Here is a 27,596-nt window from a genome sequence, read left to right as displayed (position 1 = left end):
AGCTATAAAACACTGATGAAAGAAATTGATGATGACATAAACAAATAGAAAAACATTCCATACTTATGGGTTGGAAGAACAAATATTGTTAAAATGTCTATACTACCCAAAGTAATCTATAGATTTAATGCAATCCCTATCAAAACACCAACAGCATTTTTCACAGAAGAATCCTAAAATTTATATGGAATCACAAACGATCCCAGATAGTAAAAGCAATCTTGAAAAAAGAAAAACAAAAGCAAAGGTGTCACAATTCCAGATTTCAAGTTTATTACAAAGTGATGGTAATTAAAACATGACATGATGCTGGCATAAAAACAGACACATAGATCAACAGAATAGAATAGAAATCCAAGAAATAAACCCACAATTATATGGTCAGTTAATCTTTGATAAAGGAAGAATGAATATACAATGGGAAAAAAGTCTCTCCAATACATGGTGATGGGAAAACTGGAGAGCTACATGCAAAAAAATGAAACTAGACCACTTTCTTTCACTGTACACAAAAAATAAACTCAAAATGCATCAAGGATCTAAACATGAGACCTGAAACCATAAAAATCCTTGAAGAGACCACAGACAGCAATTTCTCTGACATTGGCTGTAATAACATCACTCTAGATATATATCCTGAGGCACGGGAAACAAGAGCAAAAATAAACTATTGAGATTACATCAAAATAGCTTCTGCACAATGGAAACAATCAACAAACTAAAAGGTAACCTACTGAATGGGAGAAGATATTTGCAAATGACATATCTGATAAAGGGTTAGTATCCAAAATGTATGAAGAAGTTCTGCAACTCAACTCACCCCCCCCCGCAAACAAATAATCCAATTTAAAAATGGGCAGAAGACATGAGCAGACATTTCCCCAAAGAAGACATGAATGGCCAAAAAACACATGAAAAGATGTTCAACATCACTTACTATCAGAGAAATACAAATCAAAACCACAATGAGATACCACCTCACACCTGGCAGAATGGCAAAAATAAAAAACAAGAAACAAGTGTTAGCGAGGATCTGGAGAAAAAGGAACCTTCGTGCACTGTTGGTGGGAATATAAACTGGGTGCAGCTACTGTGGAAGACATTTGGAGGTTCCTCAAAAAAATTAAAAATAGAACTGTCCCATGATCCAGGAATCGCACTACAGGGTATTTACCCCCAAAATACAAAAACATTAACTCAAAGGGATATATGCACCCTTGTGTTTATTGCAGCATTGTCTACAACAGCCAAACTATGGAAGCAGCCTAAGTGTCCACTGATAGATGAAGGGATAAAGAAGATGTGAATATCATTCAGCCATAAAAAGAATGAAATATTTCCATTTGTAACAATATGGATGGATCTAGACAGTATTATGCTAAGTTTAATAAGTCAGAGAAAGACAAACACCATATGATTTCATTCATATGTGGAATTTAAGAAACAAAACAAATCAGCAGAGGGGAAAAAAAAAGAGAGAGAGAGAAAGAGAGACAAACCAAGAAACAGACACTTAACTACAGACAACAAACTGATGGTTACCAGAAGGGAGGTGGGTAGAAAGATGGGGAAATAGGTGATGTAGATTAAAGAATACACTTACCATAATGAAAAAATAATAATAAAAATATTTTGGAGATATTTCTGTATAAACATGTAAAGATATTCCTCATTCTTTTTTGTGGCTGCAGAGAATTCCCTGGCATGTATATACCATGATTATTTTAAGCTAGTCCCTTAATGATGGATACTGAGTCAAAGGATATATGCAGTTTTAATTTTGTTAAATATTGCCAAACTTCCCTGGTTTTGTTTTATCACACACAAAGCAGTCTTCATTTCTTCTACACATTAGAAACATTTTCAATTACAGTTCTGTTTCTCTAAGGTCCACATCAGATAGGAAACCGCCAAAAGCACAGAAAAGCTGGGTTGGAAAGAATCCCTGATAATTAGGTACCAAGTGAGAGTTGAACTAATCGTTGAACCAACTTACACTCCCGTTAGCAATTTATGGATCACCATACCTTCAACAGTGTAGAATATTATCTACTTTTGGATCTTTGTCAATCTGACAGATGAAAAATGGTATCTCAGTGTAGTTTTAATCCGCATTTCTCTTACTATGGATGAAATTGAACATCTTTTCAAACATTTAAAAGCCCTTGAATTTTCTTCTCTGAAAAGTCCAGTCTTTATCCATTTTTATATTTGGTTGTTGGTTTCATTCTTGATTTGTAGAAGTTCTTTATACATTAAAGAATTTTGTCTTTTGTGTATGATATGGGGTGCAACATTTTCTGCCAGTTTTCCATTTTGCCTTTGCTTTTGGTGTTTGCTATTGTTTTTCCACCCCCAAAAAGGTTAATTTTTATGTAATCAAATTTATCAATTGTTAATATGTTAAAAAGTTGCATGGAAACACATAATTCACTTTACTTGTTTAATTAAATGATCTATGTAAGTGTTTACTTCCCAGAAGCATTAAGAAAGCAAAGGCGTGGAGTAGAGGGAGAGTAAGTTAAGAAAAAGAAATCTCAGGACACCTGGGTGGCTCAGTTAGTTGAATGTTTGACTCTTGATTTTGGCTCAGGTCATGATCCCAGGATTGTGGGATTGAGCCCTGTGTTGAACTGTGCGCTGAGCATAGAGCTTACTTATGTTTCTCTCTCTCTCTCTCTCTCTCTCTCTCTTTCTCCCCTCCTCCCCTCCTTCTCTCTCTCTCCCTCTCTCCCCCTCTCTTCCTCTCCCCCTCTCCTTCAGCTCTCTCTCTCACACACATACACACACTCTCTCTCTCTCAAAATAAAAAATAAAAGAAAAAGAATCTAAATAAATAGAACCCCAAAGATGTTATTTTTCTATTTAAAAAAGTTTTTCAGTTTTTTCAGTTTATTTATCATTTTTTAGGGGAAATAGATATTTCCACCTTACCTACTTCCTCTTGCTTTTGCAAAAGGGGCAGAAACACACACACACACACACACACACACACACACACACACACACACACACCACAAAAACAAGAGAGGTGGAGATGATGAATGGATAAGGGTTTGAAGTTGCCAACAGGAGCTTAGGATGAAAAGTTTGAATCAGTAGCTTCTTAGAAGAAAGAGAATGAACATCTTTAGATCCATTTATTTCTTGATTCTGGACTTTAAATTGGTGGAAGGGCTGCATACTTCTGGTAGAGGGGAGGATCCCAGGAAAAGCGTTAACTATGGTTTGTTTCTTTTTTCTAACAAGAGAATCCAACAATGGATTTTCTCCCTCATACCCCAAATTCTAACTCCCAACCCTTTCTCTACCTCCTATAAACTTTCTACCTTTCTTTAGTCCATAGTTGAAAAACATGAGAGCCAATTAGTGTTTGTTACCATCTTTGCTGGTAACTCCCACATCTACATCATTGGCCATAATATCTTTTCTGAGTTGCTGATCTCCACCCAAACTCATAAGTCCAAAATTAGTATGTCCAAAACAAAACTCATAATTATTAGAGTAAAAGCTATTCCTTTTTCCTGATTTCATTTTTTCACCTAGAAAGTACTGTGAACTGTGCTGTTCCACTCACCACTCTATCAATGACACCCAATCCCATCTGCCACCTCCCCCATTTGGGGTCCAGAATTATGTTCTATCACTGGTCTACAGTGTGCCCTCTGTTCCAGCCTCCAGAAACTCGACTATAGGACCCCAACTTTGTTCCCATCACCTGCCTCCTGGATCTTCTTCCCCCTCACCAACCGACTGACTGTTGAATAGGAAACCTCTTCAGTGCTATTTCTTGTGCATGTGTCCTCCCAGCCCCCAGTACTGCCCTTGATTCCTGAGAGCCATGGAGCAGTTTTCTACCATTCTTTTCTTCTAGCTGCTTGTTTTAAGTCCTTTTTAAAAAAGTGTTTATTTATTTTTAGAGAAAGAAGGAGAGAGAACAAGGGAGGAGAGAGACAGACAGAGAGAGAGAATCCTGAGCAGGCTCCATGCTTTCAGCGCGGAGCCCGATGTGGGGCTCAATCTCACAATTGTGAGATCATGACTGAGCTGAAACTAAGAGCCAGAGGCTTAACTGACAGCCGCCTAGGTGCTCCTTAAGTCCTTTTTATGTGATTCCCCCTCAGGCCCCCAATGCTGCCAGCTGCTCTGTGAGACTAACCAGGTTGTCTGACCTGGGGTCAATTCTGTATGACTCGTACAGAGTCACTCCCTGAAAGGCCACTTTCCCTACTTTCCAGATTTTGTAGTTTCTGCATCAGTCACATGAACCCCACTGCTCTGGTCTATCATCACTGTGCTTTGTGAAACTGTATCTCCTCGTAGCCTTTCTCAGTGTCTGTGGCACTTTTGTAACCTCCTAATACTAGAGTAAGGTTTTTTTGCCAAAATGGTGCCCTCTAGATTTTCTGCACCTCTCAACCTGGGAGAATTGGGAAACTTTCTGCAAGACTGCCTCCCTGGTCCTCCACATTCTTCTCCTGATGTCAGTTTTTCTGGTTTTGACACAAGCCCATGAGACACCCTTTAAAGCCTCTGACAGGCTATCCCATGTCCTTTCCAGCCCACTTTAGTTAGACTACATCATTGTGAGGCCACCAGCCCTTCTGTTTGAATTCTGTCAATCTCCACCTGGCCCATTTCTGGGTGGAACTTGGACAGTATTGTCACCCTTTTCCTACCTTCTCCCCCCACATCCCTGGAACTGGCTGTTTTCTGTGAAAATGGCAGTGAGCAGGTTCAGTTTTGAACTGGCCCTGAGGAAAGGGGTTAGGAGTTGTGTGGGCAAGAGGCAGGGATGACAGCCACTGGAGAAGTGAGAATAAATTTTTTTCTTTTGAATATTTTTTGTATAAGTAATAAATGCAGTGGAAACAAACAAAAAGTAGCTTGGAGGCAGTCTGTAAGGGAACTTATATGCCAAATTGGGAATTTGAATTTTGTCCCAGAAGCAGGAGAAAGCCAATGGAACCTTTCCAAAAAAATAAAATAAAATAAAATAAAAAATTAACATAATTAGATTTTTAAAAATAGAAGGTAACTCTGGCAATAATGTGAAAGTTAGAGACCAGATAAAAGGTTTCTGAAGAATCTAGGAGGAGTTCATGGGGACTGTACATAATCAGGGCTGCCCTTTAGGTAGGGAGTTAGAAATTCAAGACTCAAGTTCAGGAATGAGAACTCAACAAACAGACCCTGGAGACAGACAGTTGCCACATGGAAAACTGTTGTCTGTACTGGGGAGATTACTAGGGACTGCCACTGTAGAGAAAGTATGTGGAGTAAGGGTCAAGGGTGGGGGGGGGAAGTCTAAGAAACATCGTCATTTGAGAGTCAGTCAAAGGATGAGGAAAACCACTTTGCAGAAGGAGCAGTAGGAGAAGCTGGAAGGAAACCAGGAACCTGAAGGGTTTTGAAAACCAAAGGACAAGAGACTTTGGAAGAGTGGGAGGTGGTCAACAGTTTCAAAAGGTAAGGAAGGTCAAATAGGATCAAGAATGAAAATCTGCTGGTGGCAATTAGTCTTTCAAGAAGTGTGGTGAACTAGGATGGAAATCCGTTGGTAGCTGTTGGAAAGGTAGAATGGCAGGAAAGATACTAGAATGAGGGATCTTCACAGGATGAGTTTCTTCCCTCCAAGGAAATGGAGAGGTGGTGATACCGAAGAGAGGAGATGATTAATGGAATAAGGTGCTGGAGGGGTAGAGAAAGGAGAGAGGAACAGATGAAAGACACACATCAATGGCAGAACCACAGGACAGGAGCCTGGGTCCCTGATCATAGCAGAAATGTTTTACGAGCTATAGACAATTACCTCCAAACTCTGTTTATGTGGAAAAGAAATAAACTTCCAGCTTGGTATTTAATGCTTCCTGTCATAAGCAGACAAACGAACTCCTAACTGATACAGGAGAGAAGGGAGTTCAAAAAACAAGCAAGTACCTCTCACAAGCATGAAGACATGAAATAGCACAGTATGTTCTGAAGACAAGACCAGTCTGCAATTGCTAGACTATCAAATGTGAGAGAGGGAACAGTAGGAAAGGAAGATGAAAATGTAGACCCAGGCTGTGAGGAGTTGAGACTGGATCCTATGGATAAGAAGTAGCCACATGAAAGGATGTTAAACAAAGAAATGGCATGTCCCCCATTTCAGCTTTGGATAGATTCTTCTTGTGGCAGTCTGGAAGGGGCTGATGTGGAGGCAAAACAGGATGTAGGGAGAGTGCTTAGAAACTTCTACTAATAGTCCTGGTGAGAGATCATGATGCCTGCACGGGTGCAGTTATGGAAGGGTTACAGAGGGATGGAGAGACCTGAGAAATACTCAGGAATTAAATCAATAGGAATTGGTGACCAATAGCATGGGCAAATGATTCAGGGTGAAGCCCAGGTCTCTATCTTACATTGCTTTTCTCCATCCTCACTGTTAGTACCTCAATTCAGGCATGCCACTACCTCATATATTCATTCAGTAGATATGTATTGAGTGCCTTCTCTGTGCCAGGTCCTGCAGATACAATGGTGAACAAGACAGAAATGGTCTTTGCTCTCCCAGATCTTAAACAGGAATACCATTGCTGAAAGCTTCATATGTGATATCTCATTTAATCCTCCAAATACCCTTTGATGTAAGAATTACTATGTTCCCATTTTTCAGATGAGATAACCCAGTCTTAGAAAGTTTAATGATTTGTTCAAGGTCATATGGCTAGCTGGTAAATGGTGGTGCCAGGAATCACATGCAAATCCACCTTACTTTAAGGCATGGTTTTATTTTGTTTTGTTTTGTTCTGTAGGCTCTACACCTAATGTGGGGCTTGAACTCACAACCCCAAGATCAAGAGTCACATGCTCTATGGACTGAGCCAGCCATGTGCCACCTAGAGCCATGTTTTTAATCACTTGACTATGTTCTTTCTCATGCAATTTCAATGAATTGAATACTGTAACAAGAAGTATGGTGGTTTAGATCACTGCAGCCTCCCAACTGGACATTCTTTCTGCATTTGTATGTTTCTAAAGTGCAAACTGGGGAGAATGGTGGTACCTCCTTTAATTGAGGGCACTTGGAGGAAGAAGATGAGGCTTTGCATGGAAGGTGATAGATACATTCAGGCCTTAGATATATATTGATTTTGAGATGGCTCTGAAACATCCAAGTGGAGATACCCAGCAGTAATGTGACAGACAAGTCTGAAGTTTGGAGGGAAGCCGGGTTGGAGACGAGGCACTTGGCATCACTTGTACTTATAGGTCAGCTAAATTAAGGCAATTACTGGGACTCTTCAGGGGCTCCTAGAAGAGGAGCAGCCTGCTGAGAAAAGGGCAGGGTACAGACTTAAAGAGAGTGGAGTAGATTTAGGATAATTGATTAGAGAAAAAAAGAATTCACCAAGGGTACTCAACTTAAGATAATTAAGTTGTATTTAGGGTTAGAGAGAATGAATTTATAGTTGATATCCATCTGCATGACTGAGGGATTTTCTCCAGCAGCAAATAACCAACTCAAGAATAGGAAGACTTGCCAAAATTTTATTATTTTACTAGTTCCTTTCTTTTGTCTCACTCTGATTCAAGACCTTGCCTGTGAGTTCCCAGAGCACCCTGATTTTACCTTTGATCTGCTAAGGAACACTTGACCTATCAGGTTCTATTTAAGTCCACCTCCCCTTTGGACTTTGAAATCCTCAAAGTTCTTTGAGACTTTGAGAACTCCAAAGTTATTTTCCTTTTGAAATCTGTTTTTTATTGTTTTTATTCCCTATTATGTACTTGTTTTATCTCCATGTTAGGCTGCAGAGTCTCTAAGGGGAGGGACTGTGATTTTGCACAGTTCTATAGGAGCATCACCGTAGTTCAATGCCTCAGACACAGTATTTTGTTAAACATTTGTGGGACTGGATTGACTTTAATCTGGAAGCTGCAATGTGAAAACTAACCAACTATCTAATTCTATCAAGCAGCAATTTTTAAGACTTGGCAATTTTATTCAGACTTGGAATAAACAATCCCCTCGTCTCAGCCTTCATTCTCTTTCATTAAGAAGTAGCTAGGACACCTCCACCAGGTACATAACATTTTGTCTTTGGAGTTTGGACCCTACAGGCAGCTCTCTAGGCTCTTTGACCATGGATAAGCTACTCAGCATTTCTGGGTCTACTGAATCTCAGCAGTTTAATAAAACTCAGAGGATTGGATGTGATGATTGCAGATGTCCCTTTCTGTTCTAAAATCCAAAGATTAAAAAAGAAGTGACCAGCACCAAAAAACAAGTAGATAAAAATCAAATCAAATCAAATCCAAAGATTTCATGACCCCCCCCCCCAGAAGACCTTTAAACCACACTTAAGAATACTGCCTTATAAAGCACAATTAAAACATGGGTTCCAAGTGAAATAAGTCAGAGACACAAAAACCACTATGACTTAAAAAATATGTGGAATCTAAAAAAAAATAAATGAATGAACAAAGAAACAAAAACTAGAAACAGACTCATAAATACAGAGAACTACTGATGGTTGCCAGAGGGGAGGTGGTTCGTGTGATGGGCAAAATAGGTGAAGGGGATTAAGAGATACAAACTTCCAGCTATAAAATAGATAAGTTAAAGGGATGAATAGTGCAGCATAGGGAATATAGTCAATAATATTGTAAGAACTTTGTATGATGACACATGGTAACTACACTTTTCATGGTGAGCATTTCATAACGTATGTAATGGTCAAATCACTATGTTGTACACCTGAAACTAATATAATACTATATGTCAACTATACGTAAATTAAAAAACACATGGGTGCCATGTTTCACAATTAGAAAATGTCAAACAGATCCCTATCTCTATAAAGTTGGGCTACAATGAACTTCCTTTAATCCTCACAGAGCACATTGCCTCTAAAATGAAGACACTGGCATTTTATATTTAATTATTGCTTTGACCACTGGTTAAAACATTTAATAGATGCAAGATGTTTTTCAGTGGTAGATTTATCCAAAAATCAAACAAAAGGGCACTGTTATTCACTTTGCTAGTAAAAAGACAAGAAGGCTAGAATGTGAAACACCATCTCAAATCTCATGTGTACCTTGGATAACACTTTCCTTTTTTTCAGATTAGAAATCAAAGAGTGGAAGTGACTTACTCAAGGTTATAGATGTACTAAATGGCAAGGCTGGTAGTAGAATCCAAGGCTTCCAGTCATATGCTTTTTTTTTTTTTAAACAACCAAATTGGTCAAAAATCTCCTGAAAGACAAAAACAGATGAAAGTGAAATGCCAGTTGATTGAGTTTAAACAGAGACCCCACTTTGTTCTTTCCAGGTTCAATAATAAACAATTCCAGTGATTAGCATGAAGGGCTGGCAGATGAAACATTTAACTCCTAAACAAAAATATTTGTATTTTTGCACTGAAGTTAGTAAGTCAATTGTAAAAATTAAAGTAAATGGAAAATAAAGAGACTTAACAAACCCAGAATTCAATTTTCCTTCACTCTTTTGGAAGACAGAAAAAAAAAAAAATCCCTGCGGTTCCCTTCATTAGCAGGCAGGGTGGTGAGTCCCATTGTAAATCCCACTTATAAAGGCTCATGGCTACCTGCAGAGCTTAGGAGTACCAATCACATTAGTGAAGACACCAGATGACCAAAGGAAGCAGTGAGGGTCTGGGAAAGCTAGTAAACAAAAGGCAGCATTCCAAATGAATGCCATTGCTAGAGACTGCATTGTAAAATGCCTGGATTTGAGAACCCTAAAGCAGATTAGTTTAAGGCAACAAAAGATTCAAACAAGATACAAAGAACCCATTTTGACACATTAAGAAATTGTCTTCATTAGATCATCAGGTGCTTAAGTGTAATCATTAAAAAAATAATAATTCCATTTAAGTTGTGTTTCAAGAAGTTGTCCTGGAAGAACGGGGACTTAAACATGGTTCTTGAATATAACATGTTCATGACCAAAATTAATGAACTACACATGCTAGCCTTTTTCCCTTTTAATCTTCCTGACATTTTAAAGCCCTGTAATGACTTTAAAATTTGTTATACACACCATTTCAATGGACCACTCTGCCATGAGTACTGCTACTTTAAGCACCAACTAGAAAAACTTGAATCTTTCCAATCTTCCATGTTGTTGTAATACTTTTAAGTATGAATTGCCAAAATGAAAAGCAACAAAACATCAGGCCATGGTATAATTTCCTGGACATTTTCTATCACTTCCTGTGCTTATTTGGCTGTTGTCACAAAGTTTAGACTCAAATACAGTCTAGATGTTTAAATTTGAAAATGTGGAAGTAAAACCTTATTTACTTCCATGTGAAGAAGGCTGATATTTGCTGTTGTTTGTTTTCTTTTGTTTTGAGGGTGGAATTAGGGAATTATGTTCAATAAACTTAATAACTGCCAATATTGTTTGCCAGTTTTATTCACTAGATATCCATAGTGCTAGGCTTAATAATGCTGATGTGAGGTAGAATTACTTATTGAAAGTCCTGTAAGAAGACATGGTCACTGACAATATATGTAATATTAGATCAAATGGCCTTCTATTCAACGTTAGACCATCAATCAGTCTGAAATTTTACAAATGTATTTAAAGACCCTCTATCAATAGCAGATAAGCAGACAGGCAAAAGTGGTTCTGATCATTTAAACAGTCCTAAAATTCTATAAGCCAAACTTGAGGTATAATAATGAGAACCTTTTCCTGTAATTTGTATTTGAAAATTAATTTCTCATCATACCTCAATTTGATAATCATCCCTCACCAAGAACAGAAGTAGTTCAGCTCCCACTTTCCCTTTAGAGGTACTCCCATTGTTTTGTCAAACCCTAATAGGGTCATAAGCAAGGCTTCACTGACACAGAAGGAAACAGTTCACAACTAATGAGCTGAGGTCACCTGCAGCTTTTAAGGCCAGGTGAAAACTTTGACTTCATTGATGTTCAAGTGGAAAAACATTGGAAAAGTACAGTGAGTATGAGCTAACAGTTTTCTGGCTTCACCTCTCCCCTAGGCTTAAAAATTATATAATGATAATAACATTATAATAAGATTAAAGTTTGTTATACTATTTATTTAAAAATATAATCAATCACCCTTGTTTGACAGAGGCAAAATGAAGTAGACAAATAAAGACACTGGTGGCTGAGCCACATTTCAAGTTTACAATAGCAGATGAGGGGCACAACTCTCATTGCCCACTCCCTCAAACCCTCATAATGCTGTGGCTTCTCCAGCCTTTTCAGTTTTGTCACATCGACGGTGGCAGACATATGCCCTATCAAGTCAGTAACAGTATTTTCTCAGACAGCTCCTTATTTGCTGACTGCATTCATGGAATGTCTCCTTTCATTGTCTCATCTATCCCTTCCCTCTCTCCTTGGCAGCTCAGAGACAGGACCAAGAACTGCCTGACTTGCGAGCCCCTAAAGCAGTGAAGACAAGTGGTGTGGGGGTGATAAATCTGAGTCAGATCATGCTCTAATACTTTGCAATCACGTGGCTTGAGGCTAGTTATTATCTATAAAATGAGAATAAGATTTCCTACTTCATCAGGTTATAGTAGATGGTGTATGCAGAGCACCTGGCATGTATTAGACATACAATAAATGTTAATACTCTTCCTCATAGAAATCCCTAACCACAGGAAGAATTATGCTTTGACAGAGTGTTCTTTCATGTATATTATCTCAGTTAATTTTTGTAAGATTACCACACTCAGAAGTAGCAAAGTACTCAAATGCATGTCCTCTGACGCCAGAACCAACTTTTTTTCTATTGGGCTACTATGTGAGGGGCTGTGGTGGTGGAGATCACATCATATTCCTATATCATCAATGCCTGTGGATAGGGATGTGGAGCATGGGCTGAACTGGGAGGGATCTTAGAAGTAAGTAAATGAAGCAAAAAAAATACAATCAAACAAAACCATACCACTTGGTAGGGTAACTGCCAGAGAGAGAAACTGCCCTTAGTGTTTATCAATAAAGTATCCTTTATGGTAAAAAAAGAAAGAATGAAAGTGAAAAATAATTATAATGTCCTGGGTGCTAGATCTTTATAAGAATGTGATTATATTAAGCTGGTCAAAAAAAAAAAAACTTATGAAAATAACAGACCTAAGAATATTATTTTAGTCTAAGGTTGAGAAAGGTTTCCTAATTGTCATTAGATGCAACCAATATCTAAATTAGCCAAAATTTCCTAAAGTACCTCAGAACTATGAGTTTGACTTTTATACACTTTTACTTCCTTTAATCCTCACAATAACATCTTGAGATATACATTGTATTCATTATGAGAATACAGACAACAAAAGATTGAGTGACTTATTTGAGAAAGTTAGCAGTGCTGTTACCCAGACCTACATCCTTTAAACCCTACATGTGTATTTTTCAAGCTAAGTCACATTATGTTTTCTGCAGTAACAGAAAAGAATATGTGAAATGGTCTAAACTGTAATCAAGATTGTTAATTAAAACTCATGAGAGGAGTAACAAATGTCAGGTTGGTTAAACATGAGTTTACATACACAGACTGTAAATATCCTACTTAGAGACTTGTGAGGTCAGAATGATATCCATTGTTTAGGTTTGAAAATAAATTTTTTTTTTTTTAAATTTTTTTTCAACGTTTATTTATTTTTGGGACAGAGAGAGACAGAGCATGAACGGGGGAGGGGCAGAGAGAGAGGGAGACACAGAATCGGAAACAGGGTCCAGGCTCCGAGCCATCAGCCCAGAGCCCGACGCGGGGCTCGAACTCACGGACCGTGAGATCTTGACCTGGCTGAAGTCGGACGCTTAACCGACTGCGCCACCCAGGCGCCCCTGAAAATAAATTTTTAAAGTCATTCCTGGCCTACTACGGAAGCCAGACTGAAAGAAAATGGGATTCCTAACTCATTCCAGTCCGATTATATACAATCATATTCTGACTTTACTATTTGCATTTTTTAACTTAAAACTTTCTAAGAGAAATTTACAGCTTAAACCAGAATGACAACTTTTCACCCAAGGATATGATCTTCACTCTCTCTTATTTCTTTTCATTCTATTACCTACCTAGAAAAATCTTCGTTGAGAATCAAAATATAAGGAAATTCCTAATTAATGGAGTTGAGATATATGAACCGATGGCATGTAAATTGAAAGACAAAGTGCTCTTTATTTGGGGATAAAAAGTGAATAAACTAAGAAGAACCCTAAAAAAATCTGCATGAAGAAACAAGTCACCAGAGCTATGGATGCAGATAGTCAACATTCAGGAGAGATGGAGTGGGTCAGTCCTGCCAGTTTGGGTGCTCAGAGAGGCTCTTTTTAAAGTCACTGCCAGTTGAATAGTAATGGTGGTGGTGGTAGAAAGTGCTGAATGATAAATCAGGACATCGTGAGGAAGAATGGAATGGAAGTTCCTATTTGTTTCAGCAACTGCTATAGCATGGGTTATATTTGACCTGAATGTAACTAAACAGAAAATCTGGCTGGAATTACTATTGATTTTTCTTGATGAAACCAAGGTGCCCACTGAGACACTGTTAAAGTTTCGCATCATTTACATCAGTGTTTCTCACAAAGTCTAGTTCAAGGACTGCATCTGAATCACTTGACGAATGGTACTCACCATGGAGATTCCTTATCCTCTCTCTCAGAGATTTACGAGTCACTAATTCTAGATAAGGACTCAGGAATCTGCATTTTGAATACCCCAGAAAGTGTTGCTAGATTTAGCAAATAGACAACGCGAGCCCCAGATGATTCTATGACATTACAGTTTGAAAATCACTTATTTGGAAAAAAGAGGGGGAGGGGATCAAAACTGTGTATGATTGTTAAATGGGATGCTTATTTATAACAATTAGCCATACATATTAAAAAGAAAAGAAAGAAACCTCACTGTCTGATCCTAGGACTGGCTCCTTGACTACTCTCTGCTTCAATCTCTTCCTTTGGAAAGTGGAAACAAACCAATGATGATTCCTACTAAGCCCCCTGCCACTCTGGTTATGCTCAAAGAAGGTACCTAAAAGCACAAGAGAGTTAGAAAGGCCATTTTGCCACGACAACAGCAACTTGTTACTGGGTGTACTGTGTACACCTCCACCACTGTTTAGATGCCTGTGGCATTTGACCTTTACCTCTTCCTCTGAGGCCGGCCCTAGCAGGGAACGAAAGCATCTAAAAAAATGGAACATTGCTTATCAACTAGGTTTTTAACTGTTAAACCTAACTTCTCTAGGTTTTACATTCCACTCCCCCCTTCCCAAAAAGCTTCTAACCAAGCTTTAATGGTAATTGGATTCTGTGTTACATGACAAATGTGTATTAGAAGAACATTTAGAATGTTCAACTCTGTAATAAGAGGCATCAAGCCTGTGAATCCTGGGGTAAAGAAGACTGCAAATCATGCTCCCATTTCACAGAAAAGTTAAACAGAAAAATTGCAATATTATTACGTACAATTATTAAAGTAGTTCACTAGGGAAGAGATGTCAGAATGGAGGGGAGTTCTGAGAAAATGACACAGGAGCATAGAAGGGTGGAGGTAAGGATAGAAAGACATATGGGGAGTCTGCAAAGGTAAATTTTGACGATTAGTGGTATGCTGGTGGTTAGTAAATGCCAGTGTGCCTCAGAATCATGGTATGGCTGGCTGTGACATCCTTCTCTGCATTTTCAAAGTCAGTGTATGCCATAAAGGAAAAGTGAAAAATTAGTCACATTAAGAAGAGCTCACACACAAATAAGTATAATCTGACTTGATGTAAGGAAGACCCAGCAGACTTTGTTTGCTTATTCAAGTTTTCTGCTGTATTGCTGGCATAATGTCCTATTGTTTCTTTACTACTAACAGATATATGGGAGGCTGGGTCAAACATCATCTGATACCATTCTCAATATGAGGGCTTTGTTTGTTTCCATATAATGATGTTCTTGGGCTGTTAAAATCGGTCAGGGTCTTTCCTTATTATAGTTAGACAAGTCACTTTACAGAAGGAAGGAAGACACCTGATTCACATGACCAAGCATAGCAAAGGGAGCATGTGAACTTTCAACAAAAGAGGAAGCTTTACACCAGATGTGAAAAAGTAAAGTTTATTTTTCCATTTAGCTTGTTTATTTAAGTAAGAAGGAAGGAGACAGCGGCTGCTTCCCATTCCAAACTACTCAGGGAATTACTTTTCTTTCTTCTTTATAAATGAACAAAATTGGCTTACTGCAGTTTCCAGAGAGATCTGGAAAGGAACCAAGTCAGTAATGATTACATTTCATCTGTAGCTAGTTTAACCTTTGAAACCTGCCAATCAGCAGACAAGACCAACAGGGAAGGTCAATGCAGCCTTGCCCATCTAGCATTCTCTTAATGTTTAGATAGAAAATAATTTATTACAGAAATTATTTTAAGAAATACAAAGCACAGTATAGACTGTAATCAAGGCCCTTATAAAATTCATTTAGCAGCTGAGAAACCCTCAAGTCTTAGGTTAGTTTACTATCCATTTTAATAATTGTGATTAGGCAGCACAATGATAGAACTTTTACATTTAAAACAAAATAACTGAAGGAAAACATCTTTTGTCCTTGATTCATCTATCTTTTCACATTATTTTGGTCTGACACATCATTTGTTTCTCAGCTGAAGATCTTCTTGGTATATATCCAAAGACAAACACTATCTTTTTCACAAATTGTTAAACATTCCTCTTAATCCTGAAGGTATTAAATGCTATAAAAATAATATAAAATATACCACAAAACAATCATTGATATTTTGATCATGTGTTCATTAGCAAAAAGAAAAAAAACAGGCCACAAAATATTAAATGGCTTTTCCCTCTTCATTTACACATCCATTAAAAAAATGCTTAACTCCTTTTCCTCCCCCATAATATCCTCTCATCCTGCTTCTTGCAGGAAAAAAGAGAACACCATCACTGAGATTAATGGAGCATTGGTAAAGTACTTTAGGTACAAATGACCCACTTTTATGTACTGCCAGAACAATTCAGCAAGGGTTTAGGAAGAAGAAAACCTCAAGTTCCTTTCCATTGAATCCATGCAGCTGGTGGTGATAAATTGATTGTTCTCCTTTAACAGCAGGGTCAGAAAGAAAAAGAGAGAAACATTTTCTATAACTGGCTATATTTTTTATTAATTAGTAAACTTTTTTTCTTTAAGTGCCCTATGTCATCAAGAAGAATTGCCTCCAGTTTTAATTAAAGCCCTCTCAAAGATAAACTCATCCTGCTAAAATGCAAGAGTGGCATAATGGGATGATTTTTCTTTGAGTAAGACAAAATGCAAGTGGTCCCTCTTTCTAAATGAAGGAGAAAAGGGATTGATCTACTTCTGGACTTCTATTTCCTGGGATTGTTTCTTAAATACTTTCTGTTTATCACTTTAGTTTATCATCTTTAAAAACAACCAAAAATAGAATTGGTAATATATCAAATTCTAGATACTGTGTGAAATTCAAGAATCCTAAATTTTGAACTTAAATCTGTTCTTCTAAGTATCACTATCAAGTGTGAGTTAAAGTAAGACTCACTCATTTGGTCTTTGCTATGAACTCTCCACAAAGATCTGAATCTGGCCCTTCAACTACTATAGTTACTGCAAAAATTACAATTGCTAACATCAGCTAATATTTAATGCTCAGTTTGAAGATTTTTTCATGCAATCTAATAGTTTATTTTTATTTAAAACCAGGATGTAGCTACCATTTCATAGCAGTAGTGTTAGAGACCAGGAAAGGTAGGGAAGAGGTGTCTAGAGTGGAGTGGTTACTACAAGTCTATTCTCAAGGCTTAGATGTAAAAGCATGCTGGGATGTAAAAGATTCAGTATTCACAGAATCACTAAAATAATACATTGAACAGAGTATTAACATTTGATACGATTAGTAAATGAACACATTTATACGTGCATTTGTGTGCGTGTGTGTGTGTGTGTGTGTGTGTGTGTGTGTACACAGTAAAGCCACCTTCCAGACATCAGATTTGTGGGAAACCTCAACTACCTATCCTTGAACCAGTCAGGCACCTAGAAATAAGAGGAAAATAAACTTTCACAGTGAAATAAAGAAAGAAATGTGACTAATTTGTATTGTAGGTGCAGACTCACCCTCAAGTATAACATAAAACAGCAGTTTACCAGCAACATGACACACTGGTTCCAGGGAGAAGTGATAACTCACCTAAAGAGAAGAGACTCCATATCTACAAAAGTAGACAAACACACACACACACACACACACACACACACACACACACACACACACGTACTAAATTCTCAGGATATTATAGAGGCAAATGACCCTATACTAAATACTTCAATAGTCACTGCAGGCAACGCTGTAATTCAGTGAACCCCAAAAGCAGATCTTTATAATTAGGACCCTGAGTCAGCAAATATGTGCTATTTAAAAGGCAGAATACATGGAAACCAATTTGACAATAAATTTCATATATTGAAAAAAAATAAAAAATAAAAAAAAAAAAAAGGCAGAATACTAAGTAATGTATTATAGGAAAATCTTTCAATGAAATAACTGATTTTTTTTTTGAGCCTTCAGTTACATGGAAAATAAAGTCATATGGAAAAACTTTACTATTGTTATGCTTTAGGCAATGTATTTTGCCTCTAACTTTCGAAGGTTTTTCTGAATACTCATTTGTTATGCTCAAAGAAGTTCCAAGGAATGTAAATATTTTAAATATTATCACTATTTACAACTAGATTAAATTATACAATTAAGAGTTGAATTTTTTAAAGGATGCCTTTTCCAATTATATTTGCCTTGTTAAAAATTGTGTTAATCAATTGTGTGTACAAGTTTTGGGTTGCACTGCAGTGTCTCTTCTTCCATATGACTGTAATAAGCTACCACTCCTGGCTAGTAATAAGTTATCACCTATACTATTATGATGTGATTTTAAAATCTGATGTACAGTCTCGGTTATTAAGACCTCTGAAGAGATTTGCATGAGGAACAGCAGGAGGAATTACTTAAAACTTGAAACAAAAATTCTTGATTCATTAATTACTTGTTGAACACCGCAATGTCATGGATGTAATCCAATGGTCCTGGAGGATGCTTAGAAAACAACAGAATAAGAAGATTTCAGATACTCTGAAATCTTTGACTCTCTTCCTTTGAAAAAAATCTTCTGTCACAAGTCAGAAGGATAATGTCTCTTTTCACCCAATGAGAAAGCTGTTCTCACACGAGCATAATTAATCTTCTGACACCATGACAAAGAAATTCCTTAAAAGGATTTCTCCGATTTCCTCTCAAGACAGAAGATTGTCTTTATCCATCATCTGTTCTTCCTGATCCCTTCTTTTTGAATATCCACATCAGCAGAATTGTCCATCAGAAGAGACAGCAGGAGGGAAATCTCTGCATGATTGATAGGGCCCTGATGCTCTGCAGGCTATTTAAGTGCAAGCATCTATTGTTGCAAACTTACTTTACAGCAGTTAAACAAATATAATAGTCACCAATTCAACCATTGTGCAGCTTAGACTTGACTAAAACTAGTAAGTGAAGTTTGCTAATGACAAGGCACTGATTTAAACTTTGCAGATAAGTTGTCCTGGTGCCTATTCAGAAAAAAAGAATATTCTCAAAGTCATGAAACACTATATATGGTATATTAGAAAGTGTTACACACTATACTGTATGTAGATGGACATTCCCATTAAAAAACAAGAAACATCTGAAACTTTATCTTAACAGTCACTCAGTACTTCTCACCTACATCATGGCTATTTAGGAAAACAAACAAACAAAATTGCATTATGTTACCATCAAGAAAAATGAGATGTGTCAAAGAAGAAAGTGGTACCAATACTCCCTTAAAATTATTTTTTCAGATTCATCATAGTAAAGTTTTTTTTTTTCAAAGAGAGATTCTGGTATATTCAGGTGCTCTCACCCCCATCTGTGAAAGAAAATGCAAGGCTATTTGAGACTCCTTGTGAGGACCTGCTACTTCCTTGGGTGGAACTAATGAACAAGAAGAGCACTGTAGGTCAGTTTCAAGTGGAGGAGCAAAGCACACTGAGCAAAGGCCCAATCCACAGAAAATGCAAGCCTGGCTCCATTTGCAAAGTAATCTATATGAAATGGAAACAAATCTAGAAATCTCACTAAGCTCTGGTAAAAGCACACCCAATATCAACAGTAGAGGTTACAGTATGCTCTGTGTTCTTTATAGATGCTGCCAAGAAAGGCCACTTGAGCCCAGACACTAGGACACACTGACACCATGTGTTCTGTTTGCACCACAATGACCTTGACTACTCAGTTCTGGACGCACCCTGTGAAAATATTTGTTTATGCTTCCAATCCCCAAACACTGAGGCCAGCCCCAGCTCACTGGTGCTTCCCTTTGTATCTTTAGAAGGACAGACTGTTGCTGCCTGACCTATCATGGGGCGTCTTCTCCAGCTGACCTGCCTCCTCCGGCCAAGGAGAACGACTGATGGCTGGTCCACAGCCAGGACCCACGTGTTTTGCAATGAGCAGCTTAAAATGGTTTTTCTTAAATTGCAGAGTTATATTCAGGATTGATTACCCCTTTGAAGATTTAGGGGAAAAGAATTAGATCCAGGATAAAGACCTAGGAAAATCTTTGTGGATAATGAGGGACACTAACCAGTTTGAATGCAGAATATCATAGAGTTTGAATTTAGAGAAGCTGGAAATCAATTGAGAATGAACTGGTAGTAAAAGTAACACAGGAGGAGGGCCAGATGGGGAACTCAGACATACAGCTCAGAAGGGACTTTGAAGCGTTCCCTCACCAGCTAAGGACCCAGAAATCTGACCAGGGCTCACATCACCAATAGCTCCACATCGTTGGCTGACAGTTCTTTTGTGAATGGCTTGTCTTCCCAACAGGATTGTGTGTGTACTGGGACAGAGCAGGGTGGGTGGCAAGAACCAGTCCTTATCATTTTTGTTTGTCTATCATACAACATATAGCATCTTGTCAAGATAAATAAACACTTACTAGTTAGTTAGAATGGAAATTGATTAACAGGCTATTAGTTCTGCCCAAGGCCAGGTGTATAATACCTGAGAAGGGGACCTTGAGACTAAGTCCAAGTTCATGAGGAATTCTCTCTTGCCTATAATGATCCCCAGAGTTAAATCCTTGATGAGAAAAACCTACCAATGTATATGGGAAATCTCCGTACCTTCCTCTTAATTTTGCTATGAACCTAAAATTGCTCTAAAAAATTACATTAAAAAAAAAAGCCCAAAACAAAATAAAACAAACCCTACCAGTACTCACAAAAACACAGGGGAAACCAAACATTTCATTCTTTTGCCCTTCAGAGATATCTTTGTAAGACAAGGATCAGTTGTAATGTGGTCCATCATGAATATTTAACACTAATTGTGTTCACAGAACCGACTCTGGATTAAGACAGGCATTTACTGGATTCTAGCTCCCCTGCTTCCATGGGTGCATATGGTTCAGTCTCTCTTTGCTTCAGTTACTTCATCTGTAAAGTGGAGATAATAATGGTGCCTATATATTATAAGGTGTTGTAAGGATTAAATGTAAATCCTGGCATTTGGCAAACACTCAGTACATACCAACAGATTATTATTCATTCCCTATTGCCCCCTTCCCCCCTCATTCATGCAACTCTCTTAGTAGGTACATTCAGCTCTATTTCTGGGAGTTTATCACCACACACACACACACACGCACACACATACACACACACACACACACACACACACTACCAGATTTTGGTGCTAAGAAAGGAGTAGGCCCAGTAAATTGAGCTAAATGGTCACTTCTGAATGACTGAGAAAAAAGAATGAGTAAATTAAGCAGAACAAGCAAAGAACAGAGCAGGCCAAGGTGACACAGGGGCTGGAAACAGACAATTTCTCTGAACTCTATTTGAACTATTGCAGGCCTGCGTGTGCCTCATTCTGCCTCATCCAGCTCAGCTTCACCACCTGGCTTCCTGGTTACCTTTACACTGTCTTCAAGTTGGGGTCTTACTGGGATACACAAAGCACATTCTGTACTTATTTTTATTTCTATTCAGTTCAATGCATACCTATTTTGTTCCTGTAGTTGCCAAGCATTGCTACATGCTGAGGATACATTTGTGAATAAGACTATAATTTAGAAATTCACAGTTCATTGAGGAGGGCACTTGTGGAGATGAGCATTGGGTGTTGTATGGAAACCAACTTGACAATAAATTATATTTAAAAAAAAAAGAGGTTAATACCTCAGAGGGCCTTATATGACAACCTACATACACTGTAATACAGAGCACACATGGTGCAATAGAGTATAGTATAATAGAGAACATGTAGTGTAATAGGGAACATGAACGGTGTAATAGAGAACATACACAATGCAACAGAGAATATACATGATGTAATAGAGAGCATTCCAGTGCAATGGAGAACATAGTGTAATAGAGAACACACATAGTACAACAGAGGACGTACATAGTGTAATAGAGAACATACATGGTATAACAGAGAACACACATAGTGCAATAGAGAGCATACATGGTATAACAGAGAACAGGGAGCATATAGTACAACAGAGAATACACATGGTGCAACAGAGAATAAACATGATGTAATAAAGAACAGATATGATATAATAGAGAGTATACGTGGTATAATATAAAACATACACGGCGTAATAGAGAACACGTGGTGCAACAGAGAACATACATGATGTAATACAGAACACACATGGTGTAACAAAGAACACACATAGTACAATAGAGAACAGACCTGATATAATATAGAGCATACATGGTGCAATAGAGAATATACATGGTATAATAGAGAATGCACATATTATAATAGCACACATAGTGCAACAGAGCACACACATGGTGAAATAGAGAACATACATGGCATAACAGAGAACATACAAGAAGCCTAGGTGGGAGTGGCACTTAGGACTTAAAACATGAGGGGGAGTTTGCATGACAGAGAAAAGGTAGTGTTGTAGACATTCCACATAAAGAAAACAGTGGGGCCAAAGAAGTAGGTGTCACTTTTGTGTGTGTCTGAGTCCTAGAAAGCATGAAGGCAGAATGGCAGGAAGTTAGATTACAGAGTGAAGTGACATTAAGAAAGGCTATTAGGCTTTAAAAATTTTTTCCCCATATAAAGAGGAGTTTTTAAAGATTTTAGGTGAAAGAGTAACATGATAGAATTTGTTTTTCAAAAAGACAATTCATGGAACCAAATGGAAGACACGGGAGTAGGAACAGGAAAAAGAGTCAAATGTCATAGCGCTTGGAAGGGGATGATTAAAATGGTCTGGCAAGAGGCAATGAGGAACTAAAAGGACAGTGGAGCTGCGATGTCATTTATTCAACTTTTGCAGGTTCCTGAATTGGCAGGGTTTAGTGACACACTGGACGTGGGATGTGAGAGGGGAGGAAAAGCCTTCGATAACAGGGAAGTTTCTAGTTGGAGTAGTTGAGTAAATGCCATGCCATTAATTAGGATAGGGGTGGTAAAGGAAGTGTTGCCCTGTTTCTGTGTGTGTGAATTTGTAGAATCATGTGTCTGAAGGCCTTTTGTTTACCCTATGTCACTAATACCCGGACACTCCAGAAGGGAATTTAAGAATAGATTGAAACCTTAGAAAAATAATATTTTCCAGTGGGTTTTTAATAAGGTATTCTTTTATTTCTACTTCCTTACCAAAGGAATCCTATGACACCTACTATAAATTCTAATTTTTAACAATTGTGCAAAATTCCATTATTTACTCCATAAGCCGAATGGCTCAATGGATTTTGTGGCTAGACCTGTCTTTAAGTAAGAGACAGAGAGGTGAAAAAAGAAAAAAAGAAGAGCAGACATCTGCCAAAAGGCTACATGTGCCAAATGGGAAATGAGAGCACATTTAGAGAAAGAGGAAGAAGAAACAACAGGGGGGTTAAATACCCCTATTTTACTGCTAGGGAAAGTTTCTAAAGGGGAAGAACTTGTTTCATGATCAGTTTCATATATCCAAGGTCCACATCAAAGAGAACACAAGTCATTTTCAGAAGGTAGTAGCTGTCTTATTCTTCTATTACTGTTTTTGGGGCATCTATTATATCAGATTAAAAGATGGTTTTTATTAATGATTAACTACAGTGTTAACAAATGTAAACAAAATTAATATGACATTTAATGAAAAGCAACTTGGTTTACTCACTAAACTACATGATTACCCAGCACATTCACCTTTAAAAAATATTATAGTTATTTTATTTTATTATTTTTAAAATATTAATTCCAGTATAGTTAACATACAATGTTATATTATAGTGATTCAACACTTCCATACATCACCCTGTGCTCATCACAAGGGCACTCCCTAATCCCCTTCATCTATTTCACTCATCCCCCTACTCCCCTCTTCTCTGGTAACAGTTTGTTCTCTACAGTTAAGAATCTGCTTCACTTTTATAAAAAAATAAAATAAAATTACTACTGAGAATGGGGCAGGATTGTGGACAAGGTAGTTGGAGCTCAAGCAGGCAACTATCTTTTTTTTTTAATTTTTTTTAATGTTTATTTATTTTTGAGAGAGAGACAGAACATGAGTGGGGGAGAGGCAGAGAGAAAGAGATAAAGAGAGAGGAGACACAGAATCTGAAGCAGGCTCCAGGCTCCGAGCTGTCAGCACAGAGCCCGACATGGGACTCAAACCCACAAACTGCAAGATCATGACCTAAGCCAAAGTCGGATGCTCAACTGACTGAGCCACCCAGGTGCCCCCCCCCCTTTTTTTTTAAGGAAACATATTTTTAGGGGAACTTTTTTTTTTTTAGTTTTAGTTTTAGAGAGAGAGAGACAGACAGAGAGAGCACGAGCAGGGGAAAGGGGTAGAAGGAGAGAGAGAGAGAATGAGAAACTTAAGCAGGCTCCATGCTCAGTACGAATCCCGACACAATCCCGACTCAATCCCATGACCCTGGGATCATGACCTAAGCCCAAATCAAGAGTCAGACGCTCAGCCAACTGAGCCACCCAGGCACCCCACCCCCCACTTTTTAAAAGTTTGTTTATTTATTTAAGTAATCTCTACATCCAACATGGGGTTCAAACGCATGACCCCAAGACCATGAGTTACATGCTGTTCTAACTGAGCCAGCCAGGCACCCCAAGCAGTCAGCTTTCTTGGACCAGGAGGCATCTTCAGGAATGACAGCCACACATAGAGGAGCAAAAGACAGAAGGGGCCCAGGTCCCTGATATCATGTATCACAATCTCAGGCCTAGACTAGCTTATGCCAGAAATGGTCTCCTAGAGCAGAAAAGTGGAATAATTCCCCTTAGACACACTCTCAACAATAAGGGTTAAAACAAAAATTTGTTTTTTGGTTGGTTTTTAGAGAGACAAAATTTGCCAGTCACATAAAATTTCCAGTAACCTGTTTTTTTATTATATGACTAATGCCTTTCATATTTAATCAAGATTTAATTTTCCCCTAGGAGCCAAATGACACTGAAGAAAGAAACATCTGCATTCAACCTCCCACAAACTAAACTCTTATACAGCTTTTATTCTAATCCAAAATGATAGGATGATACAGTGCTTCTTCAGTTAGGTTCAGCAAACATGAATTGGACATCTATCTATGTGCTAGTGTTCAGTCATTTCATTAAACTGTATTAGCAAGAAGCATAAGTATGTATATGCCCAAATTTTCCAACAATTCAAGTACAGTAACAACTTCTCTCTCTAGGGGTCATTGACCCAGAATTCTCAACTACTGGAAACACAGATAAGCATACAAGCAGATAAGTATACAAACAGACACAACAGACTGCACAAAGTTCACATTTTAAATGTATTTGCACTTCACTCAAGGGGAGCAAGCCATCAGGCACTCACCCAAACTTGTTTCCTCTCATTTAAGACACAGTTTGAGGGAGTTTGGATATATGATTCTTAGCTTTGACAGATTAAAAGACGTGAGATCCAGGGGCAAGAACAATGACAATTAAAAAAAAGAAGTGAAACTTAAAATTGACACTGACAGTGAAGATAGAAAAATAACTTCAAAAAGGATACAGAGGAACTTAAAATATGCAACAATCAGGAGGCATTGAGTTTAGGAGTTCTATACATAGTTCTAGTATTTAGCTTGGTTCTAGTACATAGCAAGACATTGAAAATAACCAAAATCATCAGGATAAAGTTGGACTTATTAAACAATTAATAATCTATAGTAACTTTTTGAAAAACTTCTGTCAAATTATTCCTTTTTAAAATCTAAGCATTTCAGAGAATAAATTCTAGAGATCCCCTACAACTAAAAAATTCTCATGCACACATGAGCTGCGGATGGGCAGAGAGAGGGAGAGGAAAAGAATCCCAAGCAGGCTTCAAACTGTCAGTGAAGAGCATGATGTGGGGCTTGAACTCATGAACCATGAGATCATGACCTGAGCTGAAATCAAGGGTCAGATGCTCAACCAACTGAGTCACCCAGGCACCCCCAATGTACACATCTTAACTTAAAAATACTTTCTGGCTAAAAAATACTAACCATTATGTGAGCTTTCAACAGGTCATTAACTTTTTGCTGGGAGAGGGTCTTGCCTCCAAGTTGATGGCTACTAACTGATCTGGGTGGTGGTTGCTGAAGGTTGGGGTGGCTGTGGTACTTTCTTAACACAAGACAACAATGAAGTTTGCCATGGTGAATGACCCTTTCTTTCATGAGTGATTTCTCTGTGGCATGCAATGCTATTTGATAACATATTGCCCACAGTAGAACTTCTTTCAAAATTGGAGTCAATCCTCTCAAACCCTGCCACTGTTTTATCAACTAAGTTCATGTAATATTCTAAGTCCTTTGTTGTCATTTCAACAATCTCCACAGCATCTTCATCAGGAGTAGTTTCCTTCTCAAGAAACCAATTTCTTTGCTCACCCATAAGAAGCAACTGCTCATTCATTAAAATTTTATCATGAGAATACCGCAATTCAGTCACATCTTCAGGCCCCATTTCTAATTATAGTTCTCTATTTCTACCACATCTGCAGTGATTTCCTCCACTGAAGTCTTGAACCCCTCAAAATCATCCATGAGGGTTGGAATCAACTTCTTTCAAACTCCTGGTTAGGTTGATATTTTGATCTCTTTCCATGAATCATAAATGTTCTTAATCACCTAGAACCTAGAATGGTGAATCCTTTCCAGAAGGTTTTCAATTTACTTTGCCATGATTCATCAGAGGAGTCACTATCTATGGCAGCTATGGCCTTACAAAATATATTTCTTAAATCATAAGATTTGAAAGTCAAAGTTACTCTATAATCTATGGGCTACAGAATGGATGTGGTGTTAACAGTCATGGAAAGCACATTCATCTCATTGTATATCTCCATCAGAGCCGTTAGGTGACCATATGCATTGTCACTAAGCAGTAATATTTTGAATAGAATCTTTTCTTCACAGCAGTAGACCTCAACGGTGGCCTTAAAATACTCAGTAAGCCATGTTGTAAACAGATGTGCTGTCATCCACGCTTTATTGTTCCATTTATAGAGCACAGGCAGAGTAGATTTAACATAATTCTTCAGGGCCCTAGGATTTTCAGAATGGTCAGTGAGCACTGGCTTCAACTTAAAGTCACCAGGTGCAGCAGCCCCTAGCAAGAGAGTCAGCCTACCCTTGAAGCTTTGAAGCCAAGCATTGACTTCTCCTCTCTAGCTGGGCAAGGCCTAGATGGCATGTTCTTCCAATAGAAGGCTGTTTCATCTACATTGAAAATGTCTTCTCCATTGTAGCCAACTTTAGGTCTTCGGGGTAACTTGCTGCAGCTTCTACATCAGCACTTGCTGCTTCACCTTGTACGTTGATGTTATAGAGACAGCTTCTTTCCTTAAACATTATGAACCACCCTCTGCTAGCCTCAGACTCTTCTTCTACAAGTCCTTACCTGTCTCAGCCTTCACAAAATTGAAGAGAGTTAGGGCTTTGCTCTAGATTAGGCTTTGGCTTAAGGGAATGTTATGGTTAGTTTGATCTCCTATCCAGATTACTCAAACTTTCTCCATATCAGCAATAACGCTGTTACACTTTCTTATCATTTGTGTGTTCACTTGGGTAGCACTTTTAATTTCCTTCAAGAACTTTTCCTTTGCATTCACAACTTGGCTGTTTGGCACAAGAGGCCTAGTTTTTAGTCTATCATGGTTTCTGACTGCCTTCTTCACTATTCATTTCCAGCTTCTGATTTAAAATAAGAGACATGCAGCTCCTCCTTTCACTTGAGCACTTAGAGACTACTATAGAGTAATTATTAATTGGTCTAATTTCAATATTGCTGTATCTCAAAGAATAGTGAGGCCCAAGGAGAGGGGGAGAGATGGGGAAACAGCAGGTCAGTGGAGCAGTCAGATCACACACACCATTGATCCACTAAGTTCACGGTTTTATGTAAGCATAGTTCATCATGCCTCAATTGCAAGAGTAGCATCAAAGATCACTAATCACACTAATCACACCATAACAAATCCAATAATAATGAAAAAAATTTAAAATATTGCAAGAAGTACCAAA

The 27,596-nt window shown here is 38.0% G+C and overlaps 1 protein-coding gene across 9 annotated transcripts in view; it reads right to left on the bottom strand.

The window, feature by feature from the left end:
* GREB1L (GREB1 like retinoic acid receptor coactivator) overlaps positions 1 to 27,596 on the bottom strand; it is a 290,524-nt gene that overhangs the window by 175,061 nt on the left and 87,867 nt on the right. For 8 of the 9 annotated variants that reach the window (XM_086682583.1, XM_086682585.1, XM_086682580.1 and 5 more), the window contains one exon: positions 9,144 to 9,246. The exons of the other annotated variant lie outside the window; for it this stretch is intronic. The gene's annotated coding sequence lies outside the window, so the exon portion shown is untranslated. The remainder of the gene's footprint in view (positions 1 to 9,143; positions 9,247 to 27,596) is intronic. 9 annotated transcript variants of the gene reach the window in all.

The sequence above is a fragment of the Puma concolor genome, chromosome D3, assembly GCF_028749965.1.
Source record: "Puma concolor isolate L17-30 chromosome D3, mPumCon1.1.hap2, whole genome shotgun sequence".
Classification (NCBI taxonomy): Eukaryota; Metazoa; Chordata; class Mammalia; order Carnivora; family Felidae; genus Puma; species Puma concolor.
The sequence above is the reverse complement of the archived record's forward strand: the minus strand, read 5'-3'. Positions and strand labels throughout refer to the sequence as shown.